The sequence below is a fragment of the Mustelus asterias genome, unplaced genomic scaffold (assembly GCF_964213995.1).
Source record: "Mustelus asterias unplaced genomic scaffold, sMusAst1.hap1.1 HAP1_SCAFFOLD_2753, whole genome shotgun sequence".
NCBI lineage: Eukaryota > Metazoa > Chordata > Chondrichthyes > Carcharhiniformes > Triakidae > Mustelus > Mustelus asterias.
The window spans coordinates 2,501-13,203 of NW_027592698.1; positions in this window are offsets into that span (position 1 = coordinate 2,501).

Here is a 10,703-nt window from a genome sequence, read left to right on the forward strand (position 1 = left end):
CCGGCGTCAGTGAAGCCGTCTGGTTGCGATCGGGTCGGTGGGAGCGGCCCTCTCCGCTCCCCCAACGGCACGGTAGTCAAAGCCGGCCGGGGCTGTGTCGCCCTCAGGGGTAAGGTGTTGCACACGGGTCTTCCCCCCCTGACAGGGAAGCCGGTGCTCGGTTCCGCTCTTTGTATTTCGGTGCAACAAACGGGTACCAACAGAATTGACGGCGGGGCAGGCACGCACACAGAAGGAGTTTGCCACAGTGCCCAGACACGTGTGGTGCTGCCACCGCCGCCCTCGGACTTGCCAGAGAAATGGTGTGCACGGCCTGAGGAACGGGTGCCCCACGCGGCGTCCGCAGACCACCGCCCCGTTCCACGGGTCCGTCAAGTGCCACTACCGTAACGCACACGGGCGCCTCGGCCTCACACGGAGGAGAGTCCAAACGGAAAGTTCTGCCAACCGACTCGCTCGGTGTCCGCCCGATGTGCAGTCGGGACCACAGAGGGACAACCGCTCAGCCTGAAGCACCAGCGCATCAACGATGAACCCGCCAAGGGCCCTACCGCGTCGAACACGAGCGTCCGGTCAGTCCGGATATGTCACAGGCGAAGAGCACGAACTGTCAAGCCCGACCCAGTCCATGGCCAACGCCCAAGACATGCCATCATCGCCCGCAGGGTCGCCAGGCTTAGGCATGGATAGGCAAACGCACTGATTGTTGCAGCCCACTACCGGCGTGCGCGCCTTTTGCATTCAGAGGTTTCTGGGCACGCACTTTAAGGCCTCACAGAACGAAGTGCAACCCAAGGGAACGTGGCATCTGTGCCGTTTCAAAGCGCCGGCACTCCCTACCACCGAGTGCCACTTTTTTAAAAAACTCAGACTTTGTACTTTGCAGGCCGTTTACAAAGTGCCGTCAATTCCGTTGTCTGGTTTTTTTGCACAAGTGTTTATCACACTTTGATACATATATAGAAAAAGCCGTAATATATATATATATATATATGTATCTGCCAAAGAGTCACCACCGGCCAGGCAACTCTGTCCGTTTTCCAGAACGTACCCGAGGAATTAGCCATAAATGAAGTAAAGTGTCTGCCCCCTCCGACACTGAGGTGCTCTTCAAGAGGTTATATATTTGGAAAAAGTCCCCTTTTGTGAAGTAGCACTTTCCTGGGTACTTTCAAACTGACACCGCTAGCCAAAAAATGTTCTGAAAAACGAGTTCCCGAAAATCCCCGGGCACCCCGCCAACCCCCCCTGCCAGAAAATGCAGGTGTCCACCTCGGCGGGGTGCGGCCCGGTAGTCCTACCGAGAATGAGGCCTGGGGGGCCCGCAAAACGGGTCAATCGCAACTCCATGCGGGCTACCGGCGGCAACTCATTAACCAGCCTCCGGACACTTGTGCCAGAAAATGCAGGTGCCCACCTCGGCGGGACGGATCCACCAACCTCTGCGGGAAACCATGCACCGAGCCTGGCGACCGCCGACCGGATCTGACTTCATAGACTTCCGTCTGTGCTCACATTTTTGCTCTGCGGGCACAGGGAGCCTCCAAGTCGGCAGCACAACCGCACCCTCGGGTGCTGGCTTTTCACTGGTTCACCATTTACTGCCGGCTCACACCTGGGCCACCCTCCCGTGGCCAGAGCCTGAGCCTAGTGCGGCTTAATCTCCCACCGTGCCCCGTTTGATGGACCCTCTCTGCGGCCAGAGGCTAAGTCAAGTTCGGCTAACTCTGCCACCGTGCCCGTCGTCTGGACCATCTCTCTTGCCAGAGACTAAGTCCAGTTTGGTTAATGATTTACCAGAGCTCCGTTCAGCGCGGCCGATGGTCTCAACCATTCCTGCCGCCGGCGGAGCTCCACCCGGGGCTGCAACCGGGTGAGGTCCGGGGCCCTCGGTCGTGCCCGTCGGCTGGACCATCTCTCTTGCCAGAGACTAAGTCCAGTTTGGTTAATGATTTACCAGAGCTCCGTTCAGCGCGGCCGATGGTCTCAACCATTCCGGCCGCCGGCGGAGCTCCACCCGGGGCTGCAACCGGGTGAGGTCCGGGGCCCTCGGTCGTGCCCGTCGGCTGGACCATCTCTCTTGCCAGAGACTAAGTCCAGTTTGGTTAATGATTTACCAGAGCTCCGTTCAGCGCGGCCGATGGTCTCAACCATTCCGGCCGCCGGCGGAGCTCCACCCGGGGCTGCAACCGGGTGAGGTCCGGGGCCCTCGGTCGTGCCCGTCGGCTGGACCATCTCTCTTGCCAGAGACTAAGTCCAGTTTGGTTAATGATTTACCAGAGCTCCGTTCAGCGCGGCCGATGGTCTCAACCATTCCGGCCGCCGGCGGAGCTCCACCCGGGGCTGCAACCGGGTGAGGTCCGGGGCCCTCGGTCGTGCCCGTCGGCTGGACCATCTCTCTTGCCAGAGACTAAGTCCAGTTTGGTTAATGATTTACCAGACCTCCGTTCAGCGCGGCCGATGGTCTCAACCATTCCGGCCGCCGGCGGAGCTCCACCCGGGGCTGCAACCGGGTGAGGTCCGGGCCCTCGGTCGTGCCCGTCGGCTGGACCATCTCTCTTGCCAGAGACTAAGTCCAGTTTGGTTAATGATTTACCAGACCTCCGTTCAGCGCGGCCGATGGTCTCAACCATTCCGGCCGCCGGCGGAGCCCCACCCGGGGCTGCAGCCGGGTGAGGTCCGGGCCCTCGGTCGTGCCCGTCGGCTGGACCATCTCTTGCCAGAGACTAAGTCCAGTTTGGTTAATGATTTACCAGACCTCCGTTCAGCGCGGCCGATGGTCTCAACCATTCCGGCCGCCGGCGGAGCCCCACCCGGGGCTGCAGCCGGGTGAGGTCCGGGCCCTCGGTCGTGCCCGTCGGCTGGACCATCTCTCTTGCCAGAGACTAAGTCCAGTTTGGTTAATGATTTACCAGACCTCCGTTCAGCGCGGCCGATGGTCTCAACCATTCCGGCCGCCGGCGGAGCCCCACCCGGGGCTGCAACCGGGTGAGGTCCGGGCCCTCGCTCGAGGGGAAGGCACCCCCGGCCGCGGCCGGTGCCCAGGCCGCCGCTTTTCCGACGGCCGAAAAAGTCGGAAAAACGGCCGAAAATCCGGGGAAATACTAGCCCAATCTGGCCGAACGGCCGTCGGGGCGGCGGGCCCGGTGCGGTCCCGGCAGACCTGGGGGCTCGAGCGGGGCCCTGCTTCGATTTTCCTCCTTCAATGCAGCAAACTCAAAACTGGTTAATGAGTTGCCACATGTCATTGCCATCGCCTTCCTGCTATTCTGCAGGTACCCCGCCAACCCCCCGTGCCAGAAAATGCAAGTGGCCACCTCGGCGGGGTGTGCCCCGGTAGTCCTACCGGGGAAGGGGCCCGGAGGCCCCGCAAAACGGTTCAATCTCAACTCCATCCCCACTTCCGGGGGTAACTGGTTAACCAGCCTCGGGACTCCCCTGCCAGAAAATGCGAGTGGCCACCTCGGCGGGACGGATCCGCCGAGCTCTGCGGGAAACCGTGCACCCTGCCCCGCCACCACCGACCGGATCTGACTTCATAGAGCTCCGTGCGGCTCCCATTTTTGCTCTGCGGGGCCAGGGAGCCTCCGAATCGGAAGGACTACCGCCATCGCGGGTGCATCACTGCTGCCGGGTGGCCACGGCCTGCCAGCCCTCACCTGGACCCCCCCTCCTGCGCCAGGGGCCAAGTCCAGTTTGGTTAATGAGTTACCCGAGCTCCGTTCAGCGCGGCCGATGGTCTCAACCATTCCGGCCGCCGGCGGAGCTCCTCCGGGGCTGCAAACGGGTGAATTCCGGGCCCTCGCTCGAGGGGAAGGCACCCCCGGCCGCGGCCGGTGGCCAGGCCGCCGCTTTTCCGACGTCCGAAAAAGTCGGAAAAACGGCCAAAAATCCGGAGAAATACTAGCCCATTCTGGCCGAACGGCCGTCGGGGCGGCGGCCCGGTGCGGTCCCGGCAGACCTGGGGGCTCGAGCGGGGCCCTGTTTCGATTTTCCGCCTTCAATGCAGCAAAGTCAAAACTGGTTAATGAGTTGCCACATGTCATTGCCATCGCCTTCCTGCTATTCTGCAGGTACCCCGCCAACCCACCGTGCCAGAAAATGCAAGTGTCCACCTCGGCGGGAACACCTCCGGTAGTCATGCCGCCGAAGAGGTCCCGACGGCGCCGACGGCGGCATGAGGGGGTCAAATCCATCCCGATGGGGACCGACGGTTCTTTTTAAAAACGCGTTTTTTCGCGATTTCAACGGCCGGGCCGCCTCGCCCCGGGTCGCCACGACCCCGAACCGCCACCCGCCGGTCGCCGAAGCCGATAGAGCGCCGCCTACCGGTCATCAAATAATTGGTTAATGAGTTCCCCCGAAGTTGGTTAATGTTTTCCCGGCTGTTGCTTAGTCTGATCCCCGCAGCTCCTGATACTAAGGGCAGCTGCTTAATGTACTGCCCCCTGTTGGACAATGGCTTCCCCGCCGTTGGTTGATGCTTTACCCGCCTCTGGTGGATGTTTTCCCGAAACTGGTTAATGAGTTCCCACGAAACTGGTTAATGAGTTCCCACGAAGTTGTTTTCCCCGCTGCTGGTTCATTTGCACCCCGCTGCTCCTGATACTAAGGGCAGCTGCTTAATGTGCTCCCCCCTGTTGGACGAAGGCTTCCCCGCCGTTGGTTGATGCTTTCCCCGCCTCTGGTTGATGTTTTCCCGAAACTGGTTAATGAGTTCCCCCGAAACTGGTTAATGAGTTCCCACGAAACTGGTTAATGAGTTCCCCCGCGGTTGGTTGATCTTTTCCCGGCTGTTGCTTAATCTGATCCCCGCTGCTCCTGATACTTAGGGCAGCTGCTTAATGTACTGCCCCCTGTTGGACAATGGCTTCCCCGCCGTTGGTTGATGCTTTACCCGCCTCTGGTGGATGTTTTCCCGAAACTGGTTAATGAGTTCCCACGAAACTGGTTAATGAGTTCCCACGAAGTTGTTTTCCCCGCTGCTGGTTCATTTGTACCCCGCTGCTCCTGAGACTAAGGGCAGCTGCTTAATGTGCTCCCCACTGTTGGACAAAGGCTTCCCGGCCGTTGGTCGATGCTTTCCCCGCCTTTGGTGGAGGATTTCCCGAAACTGGTTAATGAGTTCCCCAGAAACTGGTTAATGAATTCCCACGAAACTGGTTAATGAGTTCCCCCGCGGTTGGCTGATCTTTTCCCGGCTGTTGCTTAATCTGATCCCCGCGGCTCCTGATACTAAGGGCAGCTGCTTAATGTGCTCCCCACTGTAGGACAATGGCTTCCCCAGCCGTTGGTTGATGCTTTCCCCGCCTCTGGTTGATGTTTTCCCGAAACTGGTTAATGAGTTCCCACGAAACTGGTTAATGAGTTCCCACGAAGTTGCTTTCCCCGCTGCTGGTTCATTTGTACCCCGCTGCTCCTGATACTAAGGGCAGCTGCTTAATGTACTTCCCCCTGTTGGACAATGGCTTCCCCGCCGTTGGTTGATGCTTTCCCCGCCTTTGGTGGACGTTTTCCCGAAACTGGTTAATGAGTTCCCACGAAACTGGTTAATGAGTTCCCACGAAGTTGTTTTCCCCGCTGCTGGTTCATTTGTACCCCGCTGCTCCTGATACTAAGGGCAGCTGCTTAATGTGCTCCCCCCTGTTGGACAATGGCTTCCCCGCCGTTGGTGCATGTTTTCCCCGCCTTTGGTGGAAGTTTTCCCGAAACTGGTTAATGAGTTCCCACGAAACTGGTTAATGAGTTCCCACGAAGTTTTTTCCCCGCTGCTGGTTCATTTGTACCCCGCTGCTCCTGATACTAAGGGCAGCTGCTTAATGTGCTCCCCCCTGTTGGACAATGGCTTCCCCGCCGTTGGTGCATGTTTTCCCCGCCTTTGGTGGAAGTTTTCCCGAAACTGGTTAATGAGTTCCCACGAAACTGGTTAATGAGTTCCCCCGCGGTTGGCTGATCTTTTCCCGGCTGTTGCTTACTCTGATCCCCGCTGCTCCTGATACTAAGGGCAGCTGCTTAATGTGCTCCCGTCTGTTGGACAATGGCTTCCCCGCCGTTGGTTGATGCTTTCCCCGCCTTTGGTGGACGTTTTCCCGAAACTGGTTAATGAGTTCCCACGAAACTGGTTAATGAGTTCCCACGAAACTGGTTAATGAGTTCCCACGAAGTTGTTTTCCCCGCTGCTGGTTCATTTGCACCCCGCTGCTCCTGATACTAAGGGCAGCTGCTTAATGTGCTCCCCCCTGTTGGACGAAGGCTTCCCCGCCGTTGGTTGATGCTTTCCCCGCCTCTGGTTGATGTTTTCCCGAAACTGGTTAATGAGTTCCCCCGAAACTGGTTAATGAGTTCCCACGAAGCTGTTTTCCCCGCTGCTGGTTCATTTGTACCCCGCTGCTCCTGATACTAAGGGCAGCTGCTTAATGTGCTCCCGCCTGTTGGACAATGGCTTCCCCGCCGCTGGTTGATGTTTTCCCCGCCTTTGGTGGAAGGTTTCCCGAAACTGGTTAATGAGTTCCCCCGAAACTGGTTAATGAGTTCCCACGAAACTGGTTAATGAGTTCCCCCGCGGTTGGCTGATCTTTTCCCGGCTGTTGCTTAATCTGATCCCCGCTGCTCCTGATACTTAGGGCAGCTGCTTAATGTACTGCCCCCTGTTGGACAATGGCTTCCCCGCCGTTGGTTGATGCTTTCCCCGCCTCTGGTGGATGTTTTCCCGAAACTGGTTAATGAGTTCCCACGAAACTGGTTAATGAGTTCCCACGAAGTTGTTTTCCCCGCTGCTGGTTCATTTGTACCCCGCTGCTCTGAGACTAAGGGCAGCTGCTTAATGTGCTCCCCACTGTTGGACAAAGGCTTCCCGGCCGTTGGTCGATGCTTTCCCGCCTTTGGTGGAGGATTTCCCGAAACTGTTAATGAGTTCCCCAGAAACTGGTTAATGAGTTCCCACGAAACTGGTTAATGAGTTCCCCGCGGTTGGCTGATCTTTTCCCGGCTGTTGCTTAATCTGATCCCCCGCGGCTCCCTGATACTAAGGGCAGCTGCTTAATGTGCTCCCACTGTAGGACAATGGCTTCCCCGCCGTTGGTTGATGCTTTACCCGCCTCTGGTTGATGTTTTCCCGAAACTGGTTAATGAGTTCACACGAAACTGGTTAATGAGTTCCCACGAAGTTGCTTTCCCCCCTGCTGGTTCATTTGTACCCCGCTCCTGATACTAAGGGCAGCTGCTTAATGTACTTCCCCTGTTGGACAATGCTTCCCCGCCGTTGGTTGATGCTTTCCCCGCCTTTGGTGGACGTTTTCCCGAAACTGGTTAATGAGTTCCCACGAAACTGGTTAATGAGTTCCCACGAAGTTGTTTTCCCCGCTGCTGGTTCATTTGTACCCCGCTGCTCCTGATACTAAGGGCAGCTGCTTAATGTGCTCCCCCCTGTTGGACAATGCTTCCCCGCCGTTGGTGCATGTTTTCCCGCCTTTGGTGGAAGTTTTCCCGAACTGGTTAATGAGTTCCCACGAAACTGGTTTATGAGTTCCCACGAAGTTTTTTTCCCCGCTGCTGGTTCATTTGTACCCCCGCTGCTCCTGATACTAAGGGCAGCTGCTTAATGTGCTCCCCCCTGTTGGACAATGGCTTCCCCGCCGTTGGTGCATGTTTTCCCCGCCTTTGGTGGAAGTTTTCCCGAAACTGGTTAATGAGTTCCCACGAAACTGGTTAATGAGTTCCCCCGCGGTTGGCTGATCTTTTCCCGGCTGTTGCTTACTCTGATCCCCGCTGCTCCTGATACTAAGGGCAGCTGCTTAATGTGCTCCCGTCTGTTGGACAATGGCTTCCCCGCCGTTGGTTGATGCTTTCCCCGCCTTTGGTGGACGTTTCCCGAAACTGGTTAATGAGTTCCCACGAAACTGGTTAATGAGTTCCACGAAACTGGTTAATGAGTTCCCACGAAGTTGTTTCCCCGCTGCTGGTTCATTTGCACCCCGCTGCTCCTGATACTAAGGGCAGCTGCTTAATGTGCTCCCCCCTGTTGGACGAAGGCTTCCCCGCCGTTGGTTGATGCTTTCCCCGCCTCTGGTTGATGTTTTCCCGAAACTGGTTATGAGTTCCCCCGAAACTGGTTAATGAGTTCCCACGAAGCTGTTTTCCCCGCTGCTGGTTCATTTGTACCCCGCTGCTCCTGATACTAAGGGCAGCTGCTTAATGTGCTCCCGCCTGTTGGACAATGGCTTCCCCGCCGCTGGTTGATGTTTTCCCCGCTTTGGTGGAAGGTTTCCCGAAACTGGTTAATGAGTTCCCCCGAAACTGGTTAATGAGTTCCACGAAACTGGTTAATGAGTTCCCCCGCGGTTGGCTGATCTTTTCCCGGCTGTTGCTTAATCTGATCCCCGCTGCTCCTGATACTTAGGGCAGCTGCTTAATGTACTGCCCCCTGTTGGACAATGGCTTCCCCGCCGTTGGTTGATGCTTTCCCGCCTCTGGTGGATGTTTTCCCGAAACTGGTTAATGAGTTCCCACGAAACTGGTTAATGAGTTCCCACGAAGTTGTTTTCCCCGCTGCTGGTTCATTTGTACCCGCTGCTCCTGAGACTAAGGGCAGCTGCTTAATGTGCTCCCCACTGTTGCCAAGCTTCCCGGGCCGTTGGTCGATGCTTTCCCCGCTTTGGTGGAGGATTTCCAAACTGGTTAATGAGTTCCCAGGAAAATGGTTAATGAGTTCCCCCGCGGTTGGCTGATTTTTCCCGCTGTTGCTTAATCTGATCCCCGCTGCTCCTGATACTAAGGGCAGCTGCTTAATGTGCTCCCCACTGTTGGACAATGGCTCCCCGCCGTTGGCTGATGCTTTCCCCGCCTTTGGTGGACGTTTTCCCGAAACTGGTTTAATGAGTTCCCACGAAACTGGTTATGAGTTCCCACGAAACTGGTTAATGAGTTCCCCCGCGGTTGGCTGATCTTTTCCCGGCTGTTGCTTAATCTGTTCCCCGCTGCTCCTGAGACTAAGGGCAGCTGCTTAATGTGCTCCCCCTGTTGGACAAAGGCTTCCCCGCCGTTGGTTGATGCTTTCCCCGCCTCTGGTGGAAGATTCCCGAAACTGGTTAATGAGTTCCCCCGAAACTGGTTAATGAGTTCCACGAAGCTGTTTTCCCGCTGCTGGTTCATTTGTGCACCCGTGCTCCTGATACTAAGGGCAGCTGCTTAATGTGCTCCCCCTGTTGGACAAAGGCTTCCCCGCCGTTGGTTGATGCTTTCCCCGCTGGTTGATGTTTTCCGAAACTGGTTAATGAGTTCCCACGAAACTGGTTAATGAGTTCCCCGCGGTTTCCTGATCTTTTCCCGGCTGCTGCTAAATCTGATCCCCGCTGCTCCTGATACTAAGGGCAGCTGCTTAATGTGCTCCCCCTGTTGGACAATGGCTTCCCCGCGTTGGTGCATGTTTTCCCCGCTTTGGTGGAAGGTTTCCCGAAACTGGTTAATGAGTTCCCACGAAACTGGTTAATGAGTTCCCACGGAGTTGTTGTCCCCGCTGCTGGTTTCATTTGTACACCGCTGCTCCTGATACTAAGGGCAGCTGCTTAATGTGCTCCCTGTTGGACAATGGTTTCCCCGCCGTTGGTGCATGTTTTCCCCGCCTTTGGTGGAAGGTTTCCGAAAATGGTTAATGAGTTCCCACGAAACTGGTTAATGAGTTCCCACGGAGTTGTTTTCCCCGCTGCTGGTTCATTTGTACCCCGCTGCTCCTGATACTAAGGGCAGCTGCTTAATGTACTCCCCCCTGTTGGACAATGGCTTCCCCGCCGTTGGTGCATGTTTTCCCGCCTCTGGTTGATGTTTCCCGAAACTGGTTAATGAGTTCCCACGAAACTGGTTAATGAGTTCCCCGCGGTTGGCTGATCTTTTCCCGGCTGTTGCTTAATCTGATCCCCGCTGCTCCCTGATACTAAGGGCAGCTTGCTTAATGTACTCCCCCTGTTGGACAATGGCTTCCCGCGTTGGTGCATGTTTTCCGCCTTTGGTGGAAGGTTTCCCGAAACTGGTTAATGAGTTCCCAGGAAACTGGTTAATGAGTTCCCACGGAGTTGTTTTCCCCGCTGCTTGTTCATTTGTACCCCGCTCTCCTGATACTAAGGGCAGCTGCTTAATGTGCCTCCCCACTGCTGGACAATGGCTTCCCCGCCGTTGGTGATGCTTTCCCCGCCTTTGGTGGATGTTTTCCCGAAACTGGTTAATGAGTTCCCACGAAACTGGTTAATGAGTTCCCACGAAACTGGTTAATGAGTTCCCACGAAGCTGTTTTCCCCGCTGCTGGTTCATTTGTACCCCGCTGCTCCTGATACTAAGGGCAGCTGCTTAATGTGCTCCCCACTGTTGGACAATGCTTCCCCGCGTTGGTCATGTTTTCCCCGCCTTTGGTGGAAGTATTCCCGAACTGGTTAATGAGTTCCCACGAAACTGGTTAATGAGTTCCCCCGCGGTTGGCTGATCTTTTCCCGGCTGTTGCTTAATCTGATCCCGCTGCTCCTGATACTAATGGCAGCCACTTAATGTGCTCCCCACTTTTGGACAAGGGCTTCCGGCCGTTGGTTCATGCTTTCCCGCCTTTGGTGGAGGTTTTCCCGAAACTGGTTAATGAGTTCCCACGAAACTGGTTAATGAGTTCCCCCGCGGTTTCCTGATCTTTTCCCGGCTGTTTGCTTAATCTGATCCCGCTGCTC